General features: G+C 39.8%; 1 non-coding gene and 2 pseudogenes across 1 annotated transcript; 2 read left to right on the forward strand and 1 right to left on the reverse strand.

The window, feature by feature from the left end:
* Positions 1-999, forward strand: LOC149966299 (epidermal retinol dehydrogenase 2 pseudogene; annotated as a pseudogene).
* A 3,471-nt stretch (positions 1,000-4,470) lies between these two features.
* Positions 4,471-5,412, forward strand: LOC149966300 (epidermal retinol dehydrogenase 2 pseudogene; annotated as a pseudogene).
* A 12,528-nt stretch (positions 5,413-17,940) lies between these two features.
* On the reverse strand, positions 17,941-18,160 carry LOC149966301 (small nucleolar RNA U3). Its single transcript, XR_016474907.1, has one exon. It is a non-coding gene; the product is annotated as a small nucleolar RNA U3 (small nucleolar RNA).
* Positions 18,161-27,244: the final 9,084 nt, after the last annotated feature.

Below are 27,244 nucleotides of genomic sequence, written 5' to 3' on the forward strand. Positions count from 1 at the left end.
ATGAAAGTTTCGGCTCGAGCTCAAACGCGCGCAGTTGTACCGCGAATTTTAGAAATACTAACTTTGTTATTTAAGAATGTTTTCAAACTGTTCATCCCGAAGAGTTGGAGGTTTAAGGAGATCAAAGGTGAAATCGCCCTGGTGACCGGTGCGGGGTCCGGCCTGGGACGGTTGCTGGCCATCGAGTTGGCCCGTCGCGGAGCTGTCGTGGTGCTGTGGGACGTCAACGAAGCCGGAAACGGCGAGACCCAACGGATCATCAACGAAGCAGGAGGAACGGCGCACGCGTTCCATTGCGACGTCTCCAGCCCGGACCAGGTGTACGCCGCCGCCCGACAGGTGAAGGAACGGGTCGGCGCCGTGTCCATCCTCTTCAACAACGCCGGCATCCTGGTCGGCGCCGATTTCCTGGACATACCGGACGCGAAGATTCGCAAAACGTTCGAAGTGAACGCGATGGGACCCATGTGGACTTGCAAGGCGTTTCTTCCGGACATGATGGCGAATAACCACGGGCATATCGTGAACGTGGCCAGCATGGGCGGACTGTTCGGTTTCCCAAGGCTATCCGACTACTGCGCCACCAAGTTCGCCCTGGTCGGCTTCGACGAATGTCTCAAAATCGAATTGTTTCTGGCTGGTCACGACGGCATCCGTACCACTCTGGTTTGTCCGACATTCTTTCGTTCTGGATTGTACAAAGGCTTCCGTGGGAATCTCCTCCAAAAGGACTTGTCCGTTGACACCGTTGGTCGGGAAATTATGTCCGGTTTCCTGGCCGAAGACCAAAGAGTGTTGATACCAGAGATTGGTCATATCTTCACCCTTCTTAAGCCTTGGGTTCCTATCGATGTGGGTATTAGATTTTTCAAATTGATTGGAATGTACTATCCTATGAAAAACGTTATAGGTGCTCGATCAATTGAGGATAATTCGGTGACAGACCAGAATAAAAATTGTCCCAATATTATTCGTAATAAAATATCTGTAACGGGATAATTTTTTATGGTTACATAATTTTGTACTCGTGCGTGCGATTTAGAATATTTCTAATGCTTAATTTTCAATATCCTACCAAATGTGTTAATTGACTTTTTACATTTTGTTCACGTACTGTTATTCTTTAAATTTTTAAATAACGTATGATAATCGCGTTGATCATGGTTATGAAATCTATTTTACGTTTGACTGTGTTAAAAATATAATATGTCATTAATATTCTCGTATCAAAAATAAAATTGGTGGCGATTAGATTCGCATTATGGAACTTGTTTTCTTTAACAACTTATATTCTCCTAATTAATTGGTGATTTTAAATTCAGTTTGCGCGTTAAAATACGCCGCATCTTAGGGTAAAATAGCGGATAAATAAGCCTGATATAGCACTTGATGTAAAGGTAATGCCAATTGCTGCAATTAACAACCATTATATCTATTTGACGCTAATGAGAAGTGATATTTTAAACGATGTCAACTTTAAAACTTATGTTTATTTGGTCAAAACAACGATGAATTTAGGAATCTGAAGACGAAAACAGTTAAAACATTAGTCGTAATATTTTTCGAATTGGAAAATCCAAACGCTTTTAAACGATGTACCAGCTTATTGGTCATCGAATGCGGTTTTCACCATTCCACCTTACTTAAAGTTTTTGTGGGATTCAATAGCATTAAAATGATCATATATTGAGATTATTACCGATTTATGATCGTCTGTTACTCTCTCTGTTATGCTATGAAAATTAAGAAATTAGGTTTAGCATGTCCCAATTATTTATTTTAGCTATAGCGTTTTCCATTTGATTGCTCTCGAGCGCTCTGTGATCGCCCCGAACAAATTTCCATATTCCATCTGCTCCAATCAATAAATGAGCATTTTATTTGTGTGCTCAAATCTGCTCCGGTCAATAAATGAGCATTTCATTTGTGTGCTCGAATCTGCTCCGGTCAATAAATGAGCATTTAATTTGTGTGCTCGAATCTGCTCCGGTCAATAAATGAGCATTTAATTTGTGTGCTCGAATCTGCTCCTGTCAATAAATGAGCATTTAATTTGTGTGCTCGAATATGCTCCGGTCAATATATGAGCATTTAATTTGTGTGCTCAAATCTGCTCCGATCAATAAATACGCGATGCATTTGTTGCTCTCGAGCGTTCTAAGATCTGCCAGTGGCGTAACTCGGTCCGTTTTGGCCATTTTTTATCGTGTTCCTTTTCAACCCGAAAATGAAGCGCTAGAATTTTCGAAACACGTATCTTTAATAACTTAATTTCATTGGTTGGATTTCAAATAGATGGATATCTTTAAATCATTGTACATAGACAAGAGACTGTGTGTTTGTTCCCCAATAAGTGTACCAACATTAGCTTTTCACACTGCTTATTTCATTCCCAATTAGTTGGACAAATTTAGTGATCCAACTAATTGACCTTTAAAAGTTGCATAGTCCGAGATTTCGGAAATAAAGCTTGAAAAGTGCCAAATTATCATGCGTTGGATCTGCTACCACCGAAGGGGTAGTCACGCGTAAAATCTTTGTACCCCTGACTACTGATTTTCGAAAAGCATTCGTGGATTTCCACTGACTTCACAGTGATTTATCGTGATTTTCTCAAGCCATTTCCCGTGATTACCTTCGATTTGTACATCTCCCCCCTCGGCTACCACGAAGTACTGAAGGGGAGGATCTATTTCTAATTCGGGGCGAAATTTTTCAAAGGATTCTGTGAACCTTTAAAGTGCTGAAAAGTTGACCAAAGAAAGTTGTAAAGTGTGAAGACTTATTTTTAAACTAAGCTTGGAAATTAGAGAAATTAAGCTCGTAGGAGCTATTTGCAATACGTCTAGACTACACGCAATAATCTAGGTTTACGTTTAGCGCAGCATCTGGTGGTCAATAATTTCCCTACGGAAAGCCGGTTCAAATTAGGCTAAATATTACTTTTACTAAGAATAACATCTTCTTTGACGAGGTTCCAAATGACTTGTAACGAATTCATTGACAAAATTGATGTGTCAAGTCAACATGTATATATTCCGAATTTTAATTTAAGAATGTTTAAACATTGTAACATTGTAGCGTAGATGAATATTTAATTATTATGCTATTATTGTGTATATCTCTACTGTTGATATGCACATTATTTTACTTTACTTTAAATTACATAATTTTAATTTTTTTACATTACATTATTTTACTTTAATTTGCATTACATTATTTTACTTTCCATTACATTACATTACATTATTTTACTTTCCATTACTTTACATTACATTACATTATTTTACTTTCCATTACATTACATTACATTATTTTACTTTCCATTACATTACATTACATTATTTTACTTTCCATTACATTACATTACATTATTTTACTTTCCATTACATTACATTATATTATATTATATTGTATTACTAGCTGAGAAGCCCGTCCTTCAGCCGGGCCCCAGCTAGAACTAAAATCCCGTGAAGACTGACATGGTGAGTCATGGCATAAACCAAAATTATCCCCCCCCCCTAGCTCAGCAACTAAATTAACTGAAAATATTGGTTGTAAAGGTGTATGTAGGTTGCAGGATGAACGGCACCTTTCCAGGGGCAAAAATACATTATTTAATTAATTAACTTAATTGGAAATCGATGAAAATAGCGCGACTCGCTGCCTTTCCGCCATAAGAATAGCTGTGAGAAATTTGTCGCCAATCACCGCTAGATTATGGTGACATGTATGTAGAGTGCAGGATTCACGGCCCCTTTCCAGTGGCAAAAATACATAGATTTCGACTCGCTTTTTAACATTATTTAATTAATTAACTTAACCCAAATTGGAAATCTATGAATATAGCGCGACTCGCTGCCTTTGAGCCATAAGAATGGCTGTGAGAAATTTGGAGGTCCTAGGTTGAACGGCTCGGACGCCTATAGAGAAACAGACTCAAGACAGACAGACAGAAGACACTTAGGAATGTAGTATAGATATTATATTATATTATATTATATTATATTATATTGTGTTATATTATATTACATTGTATTATATTACACTATATTATATTATATTATATTGAAATATATAATATTACATTACATTAAATTGCGATGGTCAATTCAGAATACATCTACATAAATTCAAAATTAGTTTACGATTACGAAACGTCTACGAAACACCGTGTAAAGGCTAGGCGCCCACTGGCTCTCCGTTTCGTATCCCTCCTGCCTTCCACAAGGCATTGTCTACGTTACGAAGCAAAGGCTTGTAGAAGCTAGGACGGAGACGTATACGAAGAGCAGTGAGCGCTTGGTCTTTTTGTAACGTAGCTGCTAAGCCTGTATACTACACAAATGAGTGTGCGGTGTACGTTTATAATTATAGTTGTGACGAGATCACTCACGGCCTGAAACCGCTGTACGCCGTACGCTCTCACGTGTTTGCTATTATACAGCGCCACATTTCATATTGTGAAATATGGAGTCTTCACTTGGCGTTGTTTTGCAGCGAATTTTGGAAATATGGGCGCTGTTATTTAAAAATATCTTCAACCTGTTAACACCGAAGAGTTGGAGATTTAAGGAGATCAAGGGTGAAATCGCCCTGGTGACCGGTGCGGGGTCCGGCCTGGGACGAATGCTGGCCGTCGAGTTGGCCCGTCGCGGAGCTGTCGTGGTGCTGTGGGACGTCAACGAAGCCGGAAACGGGGAGACCCAACGGATCATCAACGAAGGAGGAGGCACGTCGCACGCGTTCCATTGCGACGTCTCCAGCCCGGACCAGGTGTACGCCGCCGCCCGACAGGTGAAGGAACGGGTCGGCGCCGTGTCCATCCTCTTCAACAACGCCGGCATCCTGGTCGGCGCCGATTTCCTGGACATACCGGACTGGAAAATTAAAAAAATGTTCGAAGTAAACGCGATGGGACCCATGTGGACTTGCAAGGCGTTTCTTCCGGACATGATGGCGAATAACCACGGGCATATCGTGAACGTGGCCAGTATGGGCGGACTGCTCGGCTCCCCCAAGTTATCCGATTACTGCGCCACCAAGTTCGCCCTGGTCGGCTTCGACGAAACTCTCAAAATCGAGCTGTTTCTGGCTGGTCTCGACGGCATCCGTACCACACTGGTTTGTCCGAACCCCTTCCGCTCCGGACTGTACCAAGGCTTAGACAAACATTTTCTGAGACTGGAGTGTTCGGTTAGAACCGTTTGTCGCTACACTATGGCGGCTTTTCTCGCCGAAGAACAGGTGGTGCTGATTCCCCCCCTTGCTCAGGTTCTGATCCTGATGAAGCCGTGGATTCCAGTCGATGTTTTTTTGAGAATTTTCAAGTTGATGGGATTTTACGATATCTCGAAGAACATGAAGGGTGCTAGATCTTTTGACATCCAGAATAAAAATAATCTAAATTAAATTCGCGATAATCTTCGAGTTACGGTTTGATTTTGATTGTTTCGCAATTTTTGATTTAAAGCTCACGATTTGAAATAATTTACAGGTTAATTAGGTCCCAGATCACCTATTTTTTATTTCGTAATGTAAAGGATTTTCTGTTTGCTGTAAAAAAAGCCAAGCCACTTTTGAGACACCTTTTTCGAGGTTGATGCTAGTCCTTCTTGGGGTAGGTGGTCTGTAATTAGGTTGGCCCTCAAATTTGTCAGACTAATTGGGAGTTAAATAAAGCAGTGTGAACATTTAAAGTTGGTTCTCTTTTTGTGGTCTACTGACACAACGGTTTTCTGGTACTAACCTTTGGGTGTACAATTGATTTGAGATATACAACTATTTGAAATATTAACCATTGAGATTGAGTTATCCCGTGACGTCGTCTGCTTAGTGCTTACTATATAATATTGTTTTTTTTTATCAAAGTAGCAGCATTTTGTTTAATTTCTAAATTTCTTACAGGAAATAATGTAGCAGATTCAATCGCAGACTTACTTTTCAATATTATGGTATCGATCCCTTACCTACGTTGTTATAAAGACCCGTGTATGGGAAATATTTTGACAATTCTGTCCACTAGGTTCTCTCGTATTTGGACCCCGTTTCGTGTTACTTTAAGGTACACCCGGAGGCGTTTGAATTTAACCAGTTTCACGCGCTTGTTTCCAGAATATGATTGGTCGTATCTGCTACCACGTGGTAAAATCGTGGTTTAATTTTTTCAAATGCCAATGTGGTGCTTTAATCTGAACTTTTTGAAACTCCTTATTAATTAACGCTAGATCAGGAAGCAATATATCCTTCCTTGTTGCGAAGCGTGCACGTGTCTTTATAACAACGTATGCCACTGTTGTACTTGTACCTTTAGATAGTTTAAATTTTCAGCAAGTTTATATTTTTGAAAACATTAGTGACGTAAAAGGTGACCAATCCAGATTATGATTGATCGGATTTGCTACCACGTGGTAAAGTTGGGGTCGAATGTACGTCAACAAGCTGGCAAACATGTTACCCGAAAAATCAATAAATACCACACACTACACGTCCCTTCCTCGAGTATACCACCTCCTAGGCAGCTCTTTGATGGGGATTTTATGAAAAAAAACCGTTCTCCTCTTTCCTGGGATTTGTTAGTGACCACCGAAAATGTGGGACAGTGGGAAGGGGAAAGGTAAACCTGCCATGGTCATGGAGGCCTGGAGGGCAAAGCTGAATTTCTCAGAATTCCGACGAACGGTCAATAAGTGTTCGGGGAGTGGGGACACAGGTTGTACTTGTCCATTCTGGTTTTGGATTGCAACATGGAGCGAAAGTGACCTCCTTGAATCCTCGGACCTCTATCGTAGTTTTTCTCAGTCAGTAGTTAGGGTAATTTTTCAAACAGCCTTTTTCAAGGTTATTAGTAGATACGTTTTTAAACAGCCTTTGTAAAAGCCCTTAGTATTTACTCTTTTCAAAAAGCCTTTTTCAAGGCTATAAGTAGATCATACTTTTTCAAACAGCCTTTTCCAAACTCAAATCTATTAGCTGATTTTAAAAATTAATTTGGCTTTTTAACGAACACGGGGTTTTGAAATGATTCAAATGAACACCAGAGTGACCAGAAAGTTTATACCGGGGGCTCAAAAACGCCAAAAACGGAAGAGAGAAGATAGCTTAGTTCGTAATCAGAAAGGCGCAATGGAACGTTTTCTGCAAAAGTCGGTCAAAATAAAGATCGAAAAAAAAAAACAAGTTGGCAAGCCAAAATATACCTCTCCTCGGAAGAATGGTCCCTAGTGGTATTAATTTCTCGACACGACCCCCAAAGATATCTCCGCAATTCAGAGTTATTTACGAAAAACGTATTCTCGGTTCAAACCCTGCCCGGTATAAAATTTTAATTTTAATTTAAGTAATTGAGACGAAACAATCGAGTTTAATTTATTCAGAATATTATAAATTAAGTAGTTACAACAGCGAGTTAGACTTACTAAAACAATGCACAATTGAATTTAACCCTTTTTACAGTACATGTTTATCAGTTGAATATAATACTAAGCAAATTTTAATGAAAGAAATATCTACAGATGGTAATTGTATTTTTCTCGCTTACGAAATACTTGCCGCATCTTTAACGCTCATTTTATTTCAACACTCGTAGACTTCCAGTTGACGTTGTGACACCTTGGAGTAGAGAAGTTGACTGGAGGGGAAATTCCCATATCTGTAGCATTGAGTCTTTTCCCCCATCAATTCGGCCTAAGCCCTCCCAGCATGCATTGCGTTTTTGGTAGGGGCCTACGTTTTACCTTACTCTAGCGACGAAAAAGAGATTTATTTCCAAGGGTGTTGTGAATATTTGATCTTGATTTTTTAGAACCAAGGCCGAACAAACCGTTAAAGGTTTGAACTTAGAGGTTTGAATGGCAAATTTGTTACAATCAAAATCATGTTTTAAAGACGGTATTATATAGTTCAGCCATTGACATAGTTAGAATTGTTCATAATGAAAAAATACTCCTGTTATAAAAATTGCAAAAGTGATTCAATTAATAATTTTAATTTATAAAAGAGAAAAAAAACTTGTTAGGCCTTGGTTTATAGTACAATATTAGATAATAAAACAAAATTTACCTTAATTTTTTTAATAATTTTTGAAAATTTGATATATGTGTGATCATGTTTGTTATCCAAAAAAATTTAAACTAAAACAATCCATTATAAAAAGAACTAATACAATCGGAAATAAAAAATTCATTCTAAACTACTCCAAGCTTCAAAACTAAAGCATGGCGAATATTTACAATTTTATTTCAATAAAAACCCGAATGAGGGCGACACCAAGGCGCCCCTACCGTGGAGCCAAGGATTCTGGGTAACGTTGAGCTTACAGACTACCCACCCTCTTTTCCCCTCCAGTCAACTTCTCTACTCCAAGGTGACACATACCGCATGAAAAAGACCAATGCCGTCCAATTTCCAATATCATATAATGACTCGCACACCCAGGAAATCATTGACTGCGTTAGAAATCGTAGATATCCAAATATCCACACCAAATATATTTACAAGAAGCAAAAACCTTACCATCAACAAAGCACAGAGAGCCACTTGACTAACCGCCAGCTCTTAAAGCAATAAACGTTAAATTATCGTCTTTGAATTAACACAATATATAGGTCGTTAATAATACCCGTAAATAAATAACAAAAAACTAACAAAGTGGACCACCCACAGGGTCTACCCTTTAACCCTCTTATCTCGGCTGACTGCGCTAAAACAAGATTTAACCTTTAAAATTTCATTCGTAAAAAAACCAGATTAGGCCTTCATAAATTCATTAATAAAAAAAAACTTTATTACCTATTATGCTTACGATGCGTGTCTTAATTTCAGTGAACCTAAGCAGCTATCGGTGGTTCTGTGGTAGAGCGCTCGACTGCCAAGCCGAATGGTCTGGGTTCGAAACCTGGGTGGCGCATTTGTTTTTAATCAATAGAGAACGCTAAATTAGAATTTCTTCGATGCAATAATTTCAATTTCAATTCTATTTCAATTAAACCAAAATTTCGTACTCTATTAAATACGCTTCCGATAAAGCTGAAGGTCTAATTTTCAATATGGCGTAACAAGTGTCGGTGGTTCTGTGGTAGAACGTCCGCCTGTCAAGCAGGAGGTCTCGGGTTCTAATCCCGCCCGATGCGATCGCAAATTGATACTAAGACGAATACCGTGTACAACTGGTGGAAACCCTGCCATTGGACGTTGAGAGGTAGCATTACACTCAACACTCGGTCCGTCCCAAAGGCATTAAGAAGAAGTTGGAGAGAAAACGCCCATATAAACACAACAGACTCAACATGCACAACCATCAGAACACAAAGACAACAAATTCAACACTCACAACCTACGCATAAACATTACAAAAACCAGAAGAAAATAGGGGAAGTACGTATCTGTAGCTTTGAGCCGTAGAAGTCGTCGTGTGACCCACGAAAATGCCTTTTTACGCATAATAAACCAAACTGAAAAAGTAGTTCCAATTTTGTTTTGATTCAACACGGCTATAAACGACGAAAGCAAATACGCCTTAGCTCAATTAGCAGAGAATGAGAAGGACAATATGTCACAATTGTTCAATTTAAGAAAAATTGATTTTTTAAACGATGTAATCATCCGCGATTTCCCGCCAAACCGTTTTAGCGCGAAAATTCGTGAAAAGTGACGCCTTTCCAAAGCTGACTAGAAGCGTACTTCCCCCTATTTTCTTCTGCAAAAACGTAATACACCAAACCGTCACGACGGTGAGCGAAAAAACACCATCCAAACCAAACCGGAAATGAATCCGTTAACGCTCACCGTGACACGGTGGTTTTGCCAACCCTTCGAGAAACTGCGAACGCAGAGATCTCGAGAAACTGCGTACGCAGTGATTACACTTTGCACCGAAAATGCGAACGCGTTCGCAGGCCTGACAGACAGACCCACAGACCCACAGACCCACAGACCCACAGACAGACACGGTGGTTGTATAACCCCTCCTAGGGGACTTTGTCCCCTCGGAGAGGTAATTAGCGAATAAGTAGATTAGTCCATTATCAAAAGGGATACGGCACTAACGAGTCCCAAATAGGACGAAACCGGTCTACCGTTGGAAGTTCTGGCTATTTTATTTATTTTAATTTAGTTTTTCACTCGAAGATCTATTTGGTCGGAGTTTCGCGTCTTTTTGTTTGCTCGAAGACCTATCGGTACGAGCTATTAGTAAGTTTTTAAATTTCTTCAAATTTGTTTAGGGTTTAGCTTTTTTATCCCTTTTGATAATGGACTAATCTACTTATTCGCTTATTTTAGCATCCTTTGCATTGCAGTCCATAGGTGGTTCCTTTTAACGTTACAAAATAAAGATCGTTGATTCCTATGAGAACCTTGATACCGAAATCATGAAAGCTCAAAATAGCGTTGAAGACGGTTGAAGTTATACCAATCAACAGTCTGGCTTCGGAAATCGATCAAACTATTGGCGAGATTTTCGAAATACCAATTAATATCGAGCCTAATGTTACAGATTTAGTTGAAAACCCCCAAAAGCCACTCTGACATTGAAGAGGCAGTGGCGGCGCCAGGAATTTTCGCGAGGGTAGGCAAACCAAATAAATGGGCCCCCGACCCAGTACCTCCCTTTTCCCAACGAAATAAAGTAGTGATGTACATGACGAACAAAAAAGTTCTAAAAACAGTAAAACGAGTCCAAATATAACAGAACTGGTTTTATTTACTAGGAGATACCTAAAAAATTTCTAAATATATTATCGACAATTGTTTCATTGTTATTTATTAATAATTTTATCTCTTGGGGCAATTTTGAGACCCTTTCTAGATCAATTTGGGGCCCCTTATAGGATGATTTTGGGGCCCCTCAAAATTCTAAGGTAGGCAGTGGCCTACCTGGCCTACCCCCTAGCGCCGCCACTGTGAAGAGGCCGAAAGCCTCAACATTTTAGATATTAGTTTGGATAAAGATTGTTTGCGCGTTCAACCTACGCTCAATTCCTTTCCCAAAAATGTGATTGGTGGTAAAAATCGAGGCGTTAATTCCTTTTGGTACGCCAAGTACCCAATGCTTGAGTACTCTGTAGCGAAAGATAAAGTTTATTGTTTTTGTTGCCGGTATTTTATCAGCGGTAGAAATACAGCTTTTATTGATGGATATATGGATTGGAAAAATTCGAAGAACATTTTACTACAGCCCATTGCAACTTTTCCCTTTGGCAATTTTCATACTACCATAAGGTTTACCTAACCTCCTAGTTTCAACAAAATCGGCGATGCCCACCTCGGGTAGTCTCCTTGTTAGACTATTTGGAAATTGGAATCGAAATCCCGCGGCACAATAGCGTATCAGGTTAATGACCACCATAAACTTTACGTTATTCGAAATAGAGAGGTGTTAGAAATTGTTTTATTATGCGCCCAACAAGGTCTCGCGCTTCGGGGATATAGATCAGACGATGCAAATGCAAATAGAGAGAATTTCGATGAAATTTTAGAACTATTGAAAAGGAAATGTCCTGATTTAAAGACCAAGTTCGTGAGTATGCCAAATAATGCCAAATATATGCATAATACTATCTTCTACGCTCATCGGTTACATCTAGTTTTGCTTAATTGCTGCTCTAATATATTCGCAGTGAGGGAATTGCTTGGTTTAATTCAAGCAATCTACAATATCCAAAGCAATTAGGTTATTAAGAGCGAATGTTTTGCTGCTCTAATATTGGCAGTGACGGAATTGCTTGGTTTAATTCAAGCAATCTACAATTTCCAAAGCAATACGGTTATTAGAAGCGAATGTTTTGGGAATTCCAGAAAGAACTGGGAAATGACGTCTTCCTTAAAATGCCTCAAATCTGAGAGACAAGATGGCGGAGCAAAAAGAAAGGAATTCATTATTTTAGAAATACGTTCAATTCTGTTGTTCTAGCATTAGAAAATTTGGTTGAGAAAGGTAAACCTGTGGAAGCATCTGAATGTCGAGGATATATTTCTGAATTACAGAATTTTAACAACTTAATTTTGATTGTTGCGTTAGATGAAGTGTTAGGTGTTACAAATTCGCTGTCGGAATACTTACAAAGTTCGAAAGTCGTTTATACGGAAGTCGTTGCCATTTGCTCAGCTAGTGTAACTACCTTAGAGGAAATTAGGAACTCTAAACGATTCGACTCAATTTGGGAAGAAGCTTCAAAGTTATCGGAGTCCGTTTTTATCCCGCTACCGGATCGCAAAAGCAAACCTTTAGCTTTAAGAATACGAAAAATAATTCCCGACAAAAGGCTAAGACATAGTGTGATCACATGCACGACGGCAAGTAGAGAAACGGAAGTAAATACTAGAGACGAGTCGGGCTCACTTTTTTTCCGGCCCGGCCCGACACGACCCGACCCGAAAAACGTAAAATTAAATTTTGCCCGAAAACCAGATAATTGCCGAAAAGACCCGTAGAACCGCCGCAACCCATAGCATGAAGCTTTTTTTCATTTTATTATATAGTGTAGATGTAGATATTCAATACAAAATATAACAAGCTTTAGGCTTTTTTTTATTTAAACAATTTTTGTGAAGAACAGTTAGTTGCGAAAGAGTTGAACCTTTTAAATTCGTTCTTCGAGGACCAAGTGTCAGCCCCGTGCTGGAAAATACACGTTCGTCACTCGTTTGTGACGCGGGAATATCTAGAATTCTTTTAGCTATATTGTTTCAAAGAACGGCGAGACACGCAACTTGCAAATAGGCCGTTCTATAAAGTAACATTGGCCTTCTTGTTTAGATGTATCGGGCGCGTTACTCGTGACGTAGAATTAAGAGACGTTCAACCATAGACAGTATATATACTGTCTATGGTTCAACTATCATAGCCAATTGACGCTAGCATAAACTCTATTTATGTCTTATTCAACTTGTTAAAAAGTTCCATGCGCGTCTTGATATTTTAGCGTAAATGGGCTCGCGCGCTTCCTAATATTTCCGTGTAGAGGGTCTCGTGCGTTTTCGCGCGAGCTCAACAAAAACCAAAATATGCGCGCGCTCTCTAAATTTAACTGCACGATGAATCTAACGTAATCACGTGACCTTTCGTATTTTATATGAAATTAAAATTCGACGAGTCGCCCTTTTTATAAAGATCTAGCTTTCAAAACTGAACTGAACTTCCACGTATCTCGTGACGAAAGCGATACATTAAAACAAGTTTGACTTTATACGCTCTTTTATATCCTTATTTGTGAGAGCTGCCATTTTATTACAGGTCTGATTTCAAATAGTGCATGGAAGGCCGCTTCACGCGGTCAAGTGCACGCGACGTCTCGAGCTGATGAGCACGTGCAGGCGCCCTTGCCTGTACTATTTTAAATTATGCCTGTAATGAAATGGCCGACTTCGTGAAATCAAAAGTAAAACCAAAACGAAACGTAAGAGAAGTTTAGGCGAATCGGACGACTGAGACGACCTTGAAATGATAGTCAATAGACGCTAGTCGTGCTGCTCGCAGAACTCATTACGTCTATCTCTCTCCCAGACTCCCACCCCCTCTCTCTTCCTCTCTCTCTCTCTTCGTACAACACCCGAAACCTTTCACACGACCAACGCAGTACGCAGTCGCGGGTAAGGGTCGGGTCTGGCCGGGCCTTTTTTAAAAGCCTGGCCCTTTAGAAAATTGGCCCGGCCCGACCCGGTCCATTTAATTTTAAAATAAAAAAAACCCGGCCCGACCCGAAATTTTCAAAAAATAAACTTGCCCGACCCGACCCGACCCGTAAATATTAAATTTTATTTCTGCCCGACCCGGCCCGAAGCGGGCTCGGGCCAGGTCGGGCATAAAAAGCCCGACTCAATCGGGGGCCCGACTCGTCTCTTGTAAATACCCTAAATAATCATTTGAGATCCACCTATTTCCAATTAATCGATAAATTTCTATCGGAAATGAAGACTCGACTATTGGAAAACAGTTACTTATTGAAGAATGTTATTGCTTCTGATCTCGAGTAAGAAAATTTTCTTAACGAAAACGACGTCCTAACCCAATACCAAACATACAGCTGATTTAACTTTGACCTAGATTTCTTAAAGGGTCAAATTAAAATAGCTAGAAATTTGATTAAATCTAAAAACTTAAACAGCGTTACAGAGTTATTTATTTATTTGATGACAATGGGCAATGTATTTCCGGACCTAGCCAAGTACTATAAAGTGGTTTTGCGCATTCCCGTGGCCAATACCATTTCAAAAAGGAGTTTCAGTTCCCTTAAAAGAATTGAAACTCGTCTACGCTCAACAATGGAAGAATGTAGACTTTCTAGTCTGGCCACATTGTCGATGCATCGTGATATATCGAATTATTTGAAAGCTAACCCGATGTTAGTGGTTGATGAATTTTTAAAACGATCAAATCGAAGAGTGTCCTTCTTCGTTTAGATTTAAAACTTCTATTACAGTTCTCTGGATGTTTACAGATTTTTTTAATTATTTTTAAAGTATAATTATTTTAAACGGTCAGTCATAAACGAGTAAAGAAAACCGTTTTCCATTTCAAATATTTTTAACGAACTTCCGAGAGAGTTTTGAGTAGGAAAGGAGAACCTGATTGGCTATTACGGGAGTCTGCGCAGAACCTAAATTATCCTACTTGTACACTTTAACAAGTGAAGTGGCGGTTCAGTGTTCCACATCTTCAACTAATTTATTTAATAATTAAGTTTTAACGATTAACGGTTTTCGGACAAGGCTTTATGCAACTTCCTATGTAGGTCTGCTTTGAAAGTGATTTTAAATGAAGATTTAAGTTAACCAAAATTAAAGCTTCTACAACTTTTATCGCAACACTTTATACCCCCCTGGACACTCATTTCACAAAATTTATTTAAACTAATTACATTTAAAAATAGTAAAACGATAAGAGATCTTTTATGTATATCGTAAACAAAAAATGAGAACATAAGCAGCTGACGTTCATTAATCATAGACCAATAAAACAAGGTTGATAGTTGTAAAACTCAGCCGTAAGAGGTCCCTACCGTCACAAATATCACTTCCACCATTTGAAGTTGAAAGTTTTAGCAGAAACAGTAATATGTCACGTAATCAAGTATAAATATCGATTGGACTATACTAACTAAGGTTAATTTTCCTTAGTACTGTAGTCTATATGCTATTGTACGTTGTCGTCGTTTATTCAGCTTTACCCAAGTATACTAACTGCGGCTCATTTCACTTTATTCCCTCCGCGTAGTGACGTTCTATGGTTCAGAATAATAGAATGTTCTGAATTGGTTCTCAATTGGCACCATTTTAGTTTCGCTATCGGCTCCCTTGCGATTAATCAAGTAATAAATTTGTGGTAAAAGCACAAAGAAATTAAGACAAAACTAATCTGGGAAATTCAACTTTGATTTACTTTTTATATAAATTCAATTTATATATCTAATTAAACCACGTGTTCCAATGCCAAACGTCAGTGTGGTCCGTGTCGACCTTTAAGGTCATTTTAAAGTAGTCATAGCCTCATAGGTTTTTGGAAATAAATTTATTTTTAAGAGTGCCCCCTTAGGAATTTTCCGGGCCCCCTCAACTGCAAAATCCTGGCTACGGGCCTGCCCATAATGGGACCTACGGGATTATTATGAACGGGACAGACAGAGAGACAAACTTTTGGATCCTTGGTATAATCCTACAAAACCCTCTTCTCGCTCAAGCACTAGCTTTTAAAAGAGGCACCAATGGAAATCAGCCGACCGAAAGCTATCGCTACGCCCTCTTTTGCTTATATAGAAAACTAGATAGGTAACGTATTAGCAGACGCTATTCATGACCGAAACTATCGCTGCGCCCCCTTTGGTTTGCCATTGAAACCAAGATAGGTTACATAGGTAGCGGCTAAAGCAGATGCTATTAGTTTTTCCCGAGGGGCTGACCACTACCCGTAATCGGTGTACAAGCCCGTAGCTTTGACAGTACTAAAGTTTTTACGTAATCCATTACAGATTTAGCATTAACAAAGGCTGTACTCGCTGTAATTGGTGTACAGAATTTAGTGAAGTGGTTGGCCCCTCGATTTTTCCTCATCATTATTCGTAAATTTGACTTTATAAATATTGATACTTGCATTTTAATATAATTTTTGCATCGTTTGCTTATATTTTGGTAAGTTTATTTAGTGTGTCAGAATTTATAGCCCGGTGTACCTAGTAACAGAGACCATACCACCGGAGGCCTATCATCATAGTGCCCTACGCCAGCGTCCACCTAGCCCGGACAGGTGACAAATCCAGCATGGGTAGTAGTACCCTACTACTGATGGTCGCACCTTTGACGCAAGCCACTCAACCCAGCAGAAGGTGCAGCAATGGGTGGACCAATCCCCACTTCGCACACAGCAGTGGGATTTAGAATGGATGCTATAGCAACTCCAGCCGACACCCTACCTACAGAGGTAAGGAGCCAAACCCTTTGGAGAGAGCTCCTAAAGGGGAACGACGAGCATAAAGCAGCCCAAGTAACCCGGCACAGCTGGCACCGGAGATCCCGGTGTGGCTCCAAAAGGCCGGAAACAGGACCACCGTGCCCTCATACGGAGGACCGCCGCCCCACAGCAGGCTACCCAATCCGCCGAGGCGGCCAGTTTGCACGGACCATCTCCGTTAGCCTGAGCCGAAGCTCAGTATCCAGCCCAAACCTGACCGAAGTCGGAGGTGGAGATAGGACCATTTGATCAGAGCTAACATCTCCCAGTGCACCACCGCCCTTATGGGTTACAAGAGCCAGACCCCGACTCCCCGGTAAAGCCACCAGTTATTGCTTACTCTAACCCATTTAGGGCCGGTAAGTTTATTTAAGAAAAAACGTTCTTATGACTCATTAATTTGTCTGATACGATTTTGAAAACTTGTAACGTCACAGCTGTAGTGTTAATAGTGCCCGCCATGACAGTAGGCAAATTACATTGGTGACGTCGTGAGTTTTGAATTGAGAGCACTCTATAGCAGACGCTAGATCCGTGACGCCATCTAGACTCGTTTTGTTCACTATTTAGAGTTTATAGGGGAATTGTCACCAAAACCAAAATTTACGAGATTTTTTTACAGAATGATAGAAAATATATTAATAATTATGTCCCTGAAATTTTAAAGTTATTGGAAAAGTATTTAAAAAGTTACGCTACTTTTTCCGCAACCTACATCAAATCGCGGTTGAACCTACGTGCACCGCCAAAAGAATAAAGCGGCAAACATTTTACAAAGGGCGGCGTGTAAGGCATTTTAAAAACACGATAAACTACAATCTAAGAGTATAACTCGGTTGAAAAGCCAAGGAGAATGTCGTAGCAGACGACCGAAAAACGATAAAACCGGGGAAAATAATATATCGTTCACGAGATGGCGTTGCAGGTAGGTTCAACCAAGTGGTTTGAGATTCTCGAGTCGGGGTATAAAACACGAAATTTGGTTGGAAATATTAACATGAAATTTTTTTAGAACCATTTTCGGACGTCCTCTATCCGCTTGAATGGTTTTAACCAATTTTAGGGTGGTGACAATTCCCCTTTAAGCACTTTTTCTGGTAAACAATTACACGTATTATGGGTTATGTTGGATGAAATAAAATCTACAAAAGGTTAACATTGGCATTTTATTATAATTTTACATCGTTTTAGGTTTCCTCTAGGGTAACACAGCAATTACGATGCCCTATGGAACTAATCAACGCTTTGATTAGTTCCATGAATGCCCAGATGTTTGACTATAGGAGTTTCTACCTCGAAAAAGCGTGGCTCCACCTAGACTCGTTTTGGTCCCGACTAAATAAAAAGACAATTTTGAAATTAATAAAGGAGTTTCAATTATATCTAGCGCATGCGCAGTTAGGCGTAAAGACAAGAATTTATTTACTTGCTTAATTGGTGAACAGCTGTGGAGCCATGTATTCGAATGTTGACGTTGATATGACATTAATTTAAAAGCCACTCAGCTTCGATCCTCTCCCTCCGACAATCGATACTAGACCGAAAGTGGAACGATCATCAATGAGAAAGATACTCTCCGATAAATCGAGGAATAATCGATCTCCGCTTCCCGCTCAGGAAAGAATCGTGAAGCTCATCCTCGTGGTTGATGGGGCCTCGAATTTGGTTAAACAAATTCGAGAAGATCAACTTGAATTGGTTTATTAGTACATTCATTCATTCTGCCCCTTAGTCTTAATTTTAAAATATGGCAGAAAATCAATTACAGAAATTATCCTCCAAAATTTGGTTGCGTTATGAAGTTATTGTTAAAAGAACATAAAGCAGTTATAGAAAATTGAAATTAAAATTAAAATAGTAATTTATAGCCATTTCTCGTTTTCTCTCGACGACCAGAAGTTCGTTGGAACACCATTTCTGAATGAAGTCTGTTTCTTGTAGACGTTGGCTGTCAGCTCGGGCTCGTCTAAGAAGTTGGATACGAATTCGTGCGAGGACCACTTTCGCGATGTCCCTTTTTCCTTCGAAGAGCATAGCCGGTTCCTGCTTTTCCAGACTTGAAAGTTAATTTGGGCCATAATAATAATGGCGATATAGACGGCTGGTTTCGGAACTGGAAGCGGAGTAAAGTGCGCCACGCACGGCCAGGATAAATATTTGGCCCCAAAGAACTGCCTCGCGTGATTACGCAGCAGTCTCGGGTTTTCGCAGTCATAAAGTAGGTGCTTCAGCGTCTCATTGCAGGTACAAAAGGGGCATCGTCGGACGGTCGTGATCTTCCGGGCAAAAAGGACGTCTCGTATTGGAACAGCTTCGTGAATAACTTTAAAGGCAAAGTCTCTTCAGGAACCCTCCAGGGATTTGCTGGAACATCGACGAAAGGCGAGGTTCCAGTTGATATGAGGTTGCAGTGATACCACTCGAGGCGTGGTGGGTTTATGGCTCTTGAGCTTTCCTATTGCCGATTAATTAGTTTCCCGTAAGAGGTCGCAAGATGAATCTTGCTTCTTACCAAAACGCCTGGTAACGGTCTCCGACGGTCGAGGCATGGGGCTTGTTAGTTTTCCAGGCCATTTCAAAAAGAGTTTTGATCAGTGGCGTCGCTAGGCTGTTTTAGACGGCGCTTGAGCCACCTGTAATATTTCAGAAGCGCCACCTAAAATATCTTATAAACGCCTTCTAAAATGAAGCTATTGTTTCTACTAAAATTGGCGAAAAATTCTAGTAAAACCATCAAAATTCAAAAGTATGTTTTTCAAATGGGTCGTTATATAAATTTATTTTTATGTTTACTTGCTACTCTCGTAACTCTCCTATTCTAAACAAAAGGAAGTTATTAAATAGGGCATACCGAAGAGGATCTTAATTTTGGCGAAATCTTGGAATGTTTTCTTAAAAAGAGTTGTTCCAAAAAAGGTTCCTCGAAAACTAAACTTATGGTGTGATACTACCCTCCCCCCAATGGGATGTCCCTGCAGGGTTTATGGCTTAAGCGCCGCCAAACTTCAACCCTTAGCGACGCCACTGGTTTTGATCGACGTGGATAGATTGTACGGGATCAAATCCTTGACATAGTGTTCCGGGAAACCGGTTCATGGGCGTCGTTCCAAATGAAGTGGAAGAGAGTTGTCGTCAGGTCGTATAGGGAGTGTTTCGAAAAGCGTACAAGAGGGATGACGTAAGTAAACTTCGGAACAGCCACTTGCTTGGCTATTTGAATTTTTGCTCTGCGTGATAATCCCATGTCCTTGTAGCTAGAGAGTGTATCTTTGAACCTCCTGGAGAACAAATTTTCATTAGAAGGACAAATGCCAATGGGTGAAAATACCAAACCCATTATTTTCACTGAGTTCGAAAAGGTGTCAATCGGAATTGATCTTGGTAAGGGTTCGGGTCTGCGGCCCCCAATAGACATAATTTTGGTCTTGCGAACATTTATCGCGCAGCCAGAGACATCACAATAGTCTTTGACGCTGTCAAATATGTATACGCAGCTTGACATGTCTTCCGCGAGGAAGTTGCAATCGTCCGCGTGAGCGGCGTATTTTTCCTGTTGACAATCTTCCGTCCCTGGGCACTTCAGGCCTGTAATGGGACAATAGAGGTTCAAGAGCGACACAAAAGAGTATCGGCGACAAAGGGCACCCTTGGCGTACCCCTCGGCAGACTGGAAAAGAGTCGGTAACTTCATTATTTATTAATAGTTTACTCGTATTACTTTTGTAAATAGTTCGTAGAAAGGCAATAAATTGCTCGCCGAAGCCGAAGCGTTCGAGGGTCTTCCAAAGGTAGGTCTGATCGATGGAATCGAAAGCTTTTTGAAAATCTATAGCAATTAGATATCCGGGCTGGTTTCTCTTGGTCGTGTCTTCTAGGATGTCTCGCAGCATTACAAGATTATGAAAGGGATTCCGACCTTTCACCCCGCAAGAGTGATTAGTGCCGATGATCCGAGCTACTACTCGAGACATTCGAAGTTCCAAGACTTTCGCCAGGAGCCTTCTGTCCAAATTTAGCAAGGTTATGGGCCGCCAAAATTCCGGATTCTCTTTTTGCTCGATATCTTTGCACAGTAACGTCACTAGTCCTTCCCTGAAAGAGTCGGGTAACGAGGTTTCATGCAAAATTTCAGTGAACAGATTGACCAATATAGGGCAAATGTCCTGCCATAGGAACAAGTATAACTCGACACCCAGACCATCCGGACCAGGTGCTTTACCTTTCTTCATGTGCCGTAACGCGTCAGTAACTTCTTGAGCTGTAATGGGCTTAATAAAAGTCTCTCTGTCATCCTCCGACAAAGTAGGTAGGTTATTAAATAAATGCATGTCATTGGTACTCACGGCCTGCTTTTTGTATAAGTTCTTGTAAAAGGTGGAGAAAGCACCCTTGACAGCTTCTTGCCCACGAACTGGTCCATCAGGCGTCTGGAGCGCCGCTATTTCGACTGGTTTCTTCGGAGCGTTAATCTTCCTGTAAAAAGTACTAGAGAATGTTTCTTCTCCTTGTAGAGAATCTGAAAAGGATTTAGCTTGCGTTTCCAAAAAAGTGAGTCTACACACTTCAGCGATTAGGAGATTCAATTCATTTATAGCCGCTAGTACTTCGATGGTCGGATTTCGAGGCTTTGATAATTTTTGTAGAGTCCAACGAAGGAACGTCAAATTTTGTCGTTTCTGTAAGGCTCGTTGCTTACTTTCTTCGCGTAGATAGTTGGCCATTTCGATCTTACAGAGCTCCCAGGATGAAGGATCGTTGACCTTTCGGACAATATTCGTCAGTTCCATCTTTAGAGTGTTGTCTTCGCTGTTGGACAGAATCGCCGTATTCAGCTTCCAGACTCCCGGACCTTTAGGCTCCCTAGGGCTTAGCCTGATTGTTATTAGGACGCTGTCGTGATCCGATATGACATAGTTCGGGCTGTTTACGGAAAAAATCTCAGAATTAGATATTTCACAGTACTTATTGTTTGATAGGTAAAGTTTGTCGAGGCGAGTATGCACCGCTGGCGAGTGCCATGAGAACTGGCGCGTCGTTAGGTTCTGAGAGCGCCATGTATCAAAAAGGGAAAAATCTTCGCAGAGTGCTTGTAGTTCGGGTACGCTTCTGTCATGACGGATGACGCCTCCTTCTTTGTCCATTACGGGGTCTTCAACACAGTTAAAGTCTCCGCCTAAAAGTAGTATGTGGAATTTTCCGGTAAAAAACTTGTGCAGGCTTGAAAAAAGGTATAGTCGCTCTCTTGGCTGACATGGTGCGTAGATTGAAACAATACGGAACAAGTGACCATTGATATTGAGGTTGATACTAGTAATTCGACCCTCATTGCCTGTGACGTTTGGTTTCCATTTATTCTTTAGAGCAATGGCGGTTCCACGCGACATACTGTAAAAAATAGTATAACCCTTAAAAATGTTTCTTGTCATATACCAATTATCAGTCGTTTGAAAGTGCGTTTCTTGGAGCATAAGAATATCCAAGTCGAGGCCCATAGCGAACGCTGCTACTGCTTCCATTTTCCGATGATCCCGAAGCCCATTCGCATTTAGCGTAACAGTTTTAAAAGTGGTTAAAAAAGTCATTAAAAGTATATAAAAAATTCTGTTATCTCCTTTAAAACCTTCCGAAGATAAAAACATGGGTATGTTGAACATGTGGAAATACTTAATTCCTGCGTTTCTTCAGAATCGGCGACGGGATTAACCCGCTGTCCAGACTCGTCTTTGGCGACGCTCCCGGGCTTCCCGTGGTAGGGCTGTGCTGCTGAGCGACTACTGAAAAGGATCTCTTTACAGTAGACGTCGAAGTGTTTCCGTCGTCAGAGGATTCAAAATCTTCACTGTCAGATGTTGGTGAGTCGTGATGACCCGTCTTTGTCGACTGTCCCTCTATGGTGGAGGAGATTGTTGATTCGTCGATGACTAATGAAGCCGAACTGGCGAAAGACTGCCGACTGTCGTCATCGGCGATACCCCCTTGTTCCAGTTGGAATCCAGTGGGACAAGATCTCTTCGCTCCGAAGACCTGTCGTCGTTGGTGTTACGTTGTTCGGTCCGGAGCCTCTTTTTTTCGCATGACGATACAGTATGACCTTCCTCGTCACAAAAGAAACATTTTCTTATTACCCCCGGTAGAAAACCAGGGCCCGGTTCCTACCAAAGTAGCGAACATTAGGAATATTTTTTGACTTTTTAATTTTTACCGCTCTGTCTCCGTTTTTCACCCCTTTCAACTGCGGGTACTCATCGAAACGATGGGCCTTGATTTCGCCGAATTGGCGAAGATTGCTGAGGACTGCGTCCCACTGGATCCATTTTGGCAAATTCTTTATCGTCACCCAGGTGCCATCGTCGTCGATAGCCGCGAGTTTGCAGACTTTGTCATTAATCTTTAGTTCGTCCTATTCCATAGCATTATTCATAAATGCCAAGGTCGTAAAAGTAATTAAGAAGTTACCTTGACCAACGGGTTGTAGCGTGTCTATAGACTCTATACTGGAGGGTCCCAGTTTGTCATGAAGGATACGAGTGATTACCAGGAAAGAAGCCTCTGTTTCCAGACGAGCAGTGCGCTTCTTCTCCTCCATAGCCATAGTTTGAGAAGATCAACTATAGGAATGATCCCTTGAAGTAAGACCTTAATTGTATATACTATCAACCGAGTTCTAGTATATGAACACTACAATTCAAAATTAAGTTTTCATTGGTTAGACGCGTTAGGCCTGCTGCCTTAGGAAGGGGAAAATTCGGAAATTGTCTTTCTCCCCGCCCGTAAAACGTTCAGCGTAAAGGTTTGTCCAATGAAATTTGTACACAACACTGCATTAGCGTGTTTAAAGGCTAGCTAGTATACGTTCTCCTTGTGTGGGGTGCTGTGTTTGTTGCTCCCAGCTGCCGTAAAAGGCTCTTGGAAATAATACTTCTTGGCGAATTCCTGGGAGGATGAGTGGGGTTTGAGTTTTTGTAACGTAATTTAGAATTAGGACTCTTTTCAAATGTAATGAGCCAGGGAGGCTATTCTGTAAGCTTCGAAAGCGAGATGTCGAAAATGACCAAAATGGTGTTCTCTTAACTTTTTTGTCGAATTTTTCGTCTCGATTTTCGAGAGAGATGTGGAAGTCGATCTCGAAAGGTTAGGAGCTGTCGACTTCGACTTCGATAACCGAGACGTCCTATGGTATGCGAGATTTGCGAGCTGAAAAAATGGCAGCTATTAATGTTCTTCGCGAAAATATATTAAATATCGCAAATTTTGAAATCGACCAAAGAAGAAATTTAAGACGGGAAAGGGTGATAAGAGATAGATCTAAAGCATTTGAGTTTTCAAATCTCAATTTTAGGCGATTATACTGGCTAGAAGTATGTGTCAGGTCAAAGAAGCTCTTCTCTACCTGTTGATTCTTAGATAAGTGTCTAGAATGAAATTTTTAATGTATTATTAGTTTTTAAAATTACTTAAAATATATTATCAATTTAGATTTTAATAGCTCTGAGTTTATTTTCATTGGTTCGTACCAATATGTGTGGGACAAGATTTGTTTCACCGTGTGAGCCAGCCTACTGTGTCTCGGATCATAAGCTGCGTAACAAGTGCTATATTAAAAGTGTTAGCTAACAAATGGATTATGTTTCGAAGTGGAAAGGGCAGTCATGGCAATGGGGTAATTTGATGTGTTTGTGCTAATTAGTTAATACATAACGATGACTTGTGACTAAAATGTAAATTTATAGGTTAATGGAGGAAACACAATTTCCTGATATTCTCGTGGCAATTGATTGTACACATGTGGCTATTTTTCCCCCTGTTAAAGTCGATGGTCAGAATATGGAATATCTATAAGTTAATAGAAAGGGATATCACTCATATAACTCATTAAATGTTCAGCTTGTAAATAAGTAAATGTTAAAATAATTTTCTAACCATAAATTGAAATGTGGTTTCAATATTAAGATTGGTGACTATGACTTGGTAATAACGCGAGCAAATGCTAAACATCCGGGATCAGCCCATGACACTTATATTTTTGAAATCATCAGAGTTATCAAATTCTTTGGAAAGAAGGTTTGCTAAGAGGCTATTGGCTACTTGGTTTGTATATACTTTCATATTTATTTAAAAAAATAAATGATAAGGAGTAATTATAAATGGGTTGAAACGACTTACGCTCATAAATTAAAAATTAAAATAAACGATTAAAATATTGTGTAAGTAAAAGTAACCGACCAGTTTCAACACTACGTTGTGCCTAAACTTGTCGGGTTTTAATTATTAAAAACGTACGCAATAATCTCGAGTAGTTTGTTGAAGGGCTTGCCATCACCCTCCTACGCATTGTAACCCGGCCACATGAATAAATGGCTTTAAAAGTCGCTTGATGACTTAGGCCTATGGTGTTGCCTTGGTTATTAGCCTAGTTTCATGATTATTGATTATTATTATTTTTAATAATATGGAGATTTCGTTATAGTGGATATCCGCTTTTGCCCTGGCTAATCACCCCCTTTGTAAACCCACCTGCAGGTTCGTCTGAAGAGCGATTCTCTTTGTGCCAACAGTCTGCACGATCTGTTATAAAGCGGTGCAATGGGGTATTAAAACAGCGATTCCGCTGCTTATTGAAAGGCAGGGTGTTGCATTACAGCCCAGAGAAGACTTGTAAAATTATATATGCGTGCATTGTTTTGCATAATACATGCATCTTAAGAGGGGTGCCAAATGATTTCAATGCCTTAGAACCCTTACATGATAATTAATTTGGCCCAGAGGATAGACTTTCGGTTGACAATCAACCGTGTGACAATGTAGGTCCCGCGCGTAATGATGGTTACAGAGTAGCTGGTCAACAAACTAGACAACAAATAATCCATCGACGCTTTACGCGATAAATATTTTAAATTTTTATATTCGATACACGACACAACAGTATTAAATCTACCTCGGTTTTATAAATAAAATCGTTTCTCGTAATAAGCAAATATTATTTTATTCAGTGTGCATGTTTTTTGTTAACTATTTAATTTTGCATAGGTTTTAGAAAGATTTTGTACTAGTAATTGCAAAATGGAATTATGCCTTCTTTGCGCTGCGAGCTTTAGCATAGATAGTTCTTTTCTTTCTTTATTTACCGCCACTAATTCCTTTTGAACCGCCATTAAATCGACCATTGTCTGTGCTTGTTTTGAAAGATTTTTAGCAATATCTTTGGAACAATCATTTTGACTGTCCTGTAACTTTAATTCTAGCACACTTGTTGAAATTTGAAGTTGACTTTTATTAGTTAATTTGGATTGCATCTATTTCTTTCGGTTTTACAAGAAAGACTAAATATAATTTAAAATTGGTAAAAAATTTATTAAAACCTTATTTATACCTTTAGCTGCTTCTTCAATTTACTTTCTATTTCCAGTATTCGAAATAGGAGTTTTGTTTATTATGCTTTCAGCTTCGATGCCAACGTCTTCCAAATCCCAAAGTCTCCTTCGTCAATGTCATACACTTCCGAACCTATATACTCAGGGTTATTACAGTAATTGTTACTTGCTGAGCTCTGTGCCTTTGATTCGGGCAACTTGTGAATAATTAGTGCTGCATTAAGAATTGAGTCTTTAAGTTCTCCAGTTTTATCCCTTGATTCAAGCGAAGAGTTGCAACAAAGTGGTGTCGATAAAATTGAAGATGTATTTGGTATCACAGCTATATCTTCTTGGTTTTGTACATGTTTTCCAAATCGAAACTTTGAAAGAGGAACATCAACTTAGAACATTTGATATCATGGGCTAAATTTCAGCTAGAGACTTAGTACACGAGGGTTTGATCACTATAGGTAATTGGTGTACAAGCCTGTAGCTTTGACTGCACTAAAAAGAGTACGAGTACTCTGTACTACCAAAGGCTGTACTCTCTGTACTCGGTGTACAGAATTTTTAGTGGTGATTAGCCTCTCGTTAGTACATTACTAATCTTATTAATGGGAGCTTACAGAAGTTACAGGAGTTCCAATTTCTGGGGCGTTTGCTATGCCTTCAGTAATTCATTGCCAAAACCTGCCAGCAGACTTCCTTCTAAATCAGAAAGTGTGTCCGTGCACATTTCTCCACCTCCAGTTCCTTTAAAATTTTAACAATTTTTAATTTCTTATTTTTTGTCTTGCTTTTCTAGTCAGCAAGGACCTAGAGTATGAACGAATAATTGTTATTTTAAGATTATTAATAAATAAATAAAAAATAAACAACTTACGTGTTTTCATTTATCAACACTTTTGCAAGGTCCTGTTCCATCGTTATTAAGTGTTTGGGCAAGCTTGTTCCATAAACTTTCCAAATCATTGCTGGTAAAACCAGCTGAAAATGTTCTTGTTTTCAACCTTTAATTTTTTTCCAAAAATTCAATTATCGATAATAGTTGTGATGGGGAGACACGGCTATTTCTCCCGTTTTTATCAATTGTATTTAAATCTACTTACACGAAGAAAAAAATACTACAAGTATTGGTTGTTCTTCATATAACGCGGCCAACGTTCTTATTGGTCGAAAATCCAAACGCGTGCGCATTAGTAAAGGGAAAAGCGTCATACATGTGACTCTCAACTCGACATCTCCCGTAGCGAACGAGTTACAGCATACCACATCTTGATCGTCTTCGACAACTAAAAAAATTACAGAATAGCCTCCCAGATGTGCTAGTTTTTAATCAAGATATTTTTTAATAATTCATGAACAGTTGCGGAGTGACGTATTAGAAGTTAAAATCAACGAGCAGAAATGTTGGGGTTAAGTATTGATTTTTGAATTGAATTTATTA

The sequence above is a fragment of the Leiobunum rupestre genome, chromosome 1, assembly GCF_980474605.1.
Source record: "Leiobunum rupestre chromosome 1, qqLeiRupe1.1.hap1, whole genome shotgun sequence".
NCBI lineage: Eukaryota > Metazoa > Arthropoda > Arachnida > Opiliones > Sclerosomatidae > Leiobunum > Leiobunum rupestre.